Genomic DNA, 2549 nt, shown 5'->3' on the forward strand with positions numbered 1-2549 from the left:
GTCCCTTGACTTCAAGGTTCTGTGAAGAAGCAAGGCAAGAGTGTAAAAATTTATGATTTTTATACCTGTGGGAGGAGTCAATAAAGCGTTTTTGTTGTTGCTGTTGTTATGGTGATAGGTGTATATACATACATACACAAATACATATGAATATACATACATACATACACACACACACACACGCACACACACATATATATAAAATAACTATAGGCTCAGTTCCCTGGCCACACACATTCTACCCTGATTCCAACAGTGTGTGTGTGTGTGTGTGTGTGTGTGTGTTCCATTAAAGACACTTTAAAACCTGTTTTTTTCCTTTGGAGCTGTAGAGGCACCCGGAAGACTCAGTAAGCTTCTGTGCCCTGTGGTGGGTGGGGGGGACACATTAAAATAAATGGAACTCTTTTCCCCCCCGACATCTTAGGGAGGCTGCAGTGGTCGTCGCCACTCTCCAAACTTCATCATGCCGCCCAAGGATGACAAGAAGAAGAAAGATGCCGGAAAGTCGGCCGAAAAAGACAAAGACCCAGTGAATAAGTCCGGTGGCAAGGCCAAAAAGAAGAAGTGGTCCAAAGGCAAAGTTCGGGACAAGCTCAACAATCTAGTCCTATTTGACAAGGCTACATACGACAAGCTCTGTAAGGAAGTTCTCCAGCCGTGGTCTCTGAGAGACTGAAGATTCGCGGTTCCTTGGCCAGGGCAGCTCTTCAGGAGCTCCTTAGTAAAGGGCTTATCAAGCTGGTTTCAAAGCACAGAGCCCAAGTAATTTACACCAGAAACACAAAGGGTGGAGATGCCCCAGCTGCTGGTGAAGATGCATGAACAGGTTCAATCAGCTGTACATTTGGAAAAATAAAATTTTATTAAATAAAAAAAAATAAATGGAACTAACATTCAAACAGTGGGATTTCAATGTCAAGTTTACCTACTCTAGAACTCACCCTACTTTGATTATAATAAATATAAAAACTTTAAAAGTTTGTTTTATATAGTTAACTTAAAGTTTAACATAAATTCTTTTAACAATTGAGAAGAAATTCCAACAGATAATTTTCAGTCCCCACACCTGTCTCTAGTAGAAGTAACAGCTCATACGGAAGGCATGGGCATTGGTACTTGGGCTTACTGAAATGCAAATGTAGCTTCAGTCACACAGTGGTCTGTATATTTGTATAAAATTGGCAGTAAGGTATTCTGATTAATTGGAAGCTTATTTTTAAAATTTATTTTATTATTTTATGTGTATGAGTGTTTTGCCTGCACACATGTTTGGTGCCAGCAGAGGACGGAAGAGGGTGTCGAATCTCCTGGAACTGGAGTTACAGACAGTTGTGAGCTGTCATGTGGCTGCTAGGAGTCGAACCTGGGTCCTCTGGAAGAACAGTCAGTGCCTTTAACTACTGAGCCTTCTCTCCAGCCCTGGTAATTTACTTTTAATGGTTATAGCAGAGTGACCATAAGAACACCCAAGATCAATTAGGCCTATTAATTCCTTGCCTCTGCTATTTCTGCCCCATCTCCACAAAGTTACTCTAAGAGACCAACGCCAGTGCTTGTTCAATCCTGAACATCTTCTAGTTACAGTTTTATGTATGACCAGCCTGGACATTGGAACAATAATTGCCCCAATACGAGACTTTCTGTTTTTATGCTTTGTCCAGTTAGTAAATTAGTCGCATGTGGGGAGAGTGACTGTACCTCTCTCCAAGGAAGGGAGGGCCATCAAAACACATTAAGATTGAACTTTGTAGCCTAAAAGGCTCACCCTTCTCCAGCGATGTGTCTGCTGGAGCTCCTCTATGAGCTCCTCTATATGCTGTTAGACCCCAGCATCAGAACAGGTCCCATCATCTACTTGGTTGATTCCAGAATAATTCTTTCTAGGGCAGGTAAAGATACTTCTTTTCTATTAGAACATTAGGGCCACTTGCTCTGTCCTGCCTGAATTTCTTTTCCTCTCTTATCTCAATAGTTTGGGTCAATGACATTTCTCTCAACCTATGCTTGCTACTTTGTTGTCGTGTACTTTGGGGACATTGGTTTTCTGCCAGTCCTTCCTGATCTTGACTTCTACCCAGTTAACTTTGTTAGGAAGAGATATTATGTCCAATCTCCAGACTACATTAATTTCATGAATCACCTTATCCTCATTTCCTTGACCAATCAGGACTTCCCAATCCTCTCTGTCCTCCAGTTTCTCTCCCTTATTAACACCCTGTCTCTGTCTGGGGTACATGGACCACAGTGTTCTCTAAAATTCTTCCCATTTTCAATACACTTAACTGATGACTCTGATTCCTACATAAGTCTCAATACCCCCGCAAACTAAAGTCCTTCAAAGGACTCCAACCTCTTCTCCAATTCTTTCTTTATTTATTTTTTTGAGACAGGTTTCTCTATGTGTAGTCTTGGATGTTCTGGAACTTTCTTTGTAGAACAGAATAGCCTCAGACTCACAGAGATCCACCTGCCTCTGCCTCCCGAGTGCTGAGATTAAAGGTGTGCGCCACCACCACCCAGCTTCTTTCCAAATTCTTAAAGTCTAG

The 2549-nt window shown here is 41.7% G+C and overlaps 1 pseudogene; it reads left to right on the plus strand.

Annotated features, from left to right (window-relative positions):
• The first annotated feature begins 437 nt into the window (after positions 1-437).
• LOC130868032 (40S ribosomal protein S25-like) lies at positions 438-855 on the plus strand (annotated as a pseudogene).
• Positions 856-2549: the final 1694 nt, after the last annotated feature.

This window comes from Chionomys nivalis, chromosome X (genome assembly GCF_950005125.1).
Source record: "Chionomys nivalis chromosome X, mChiNiv1.1, whole genome shotgun sequence".
NCBI lineage: Eukaryota > Metazoa > Chordata > Mammalia > Rodentia > Cricetidae > Chionomys > Chionomys nivalis.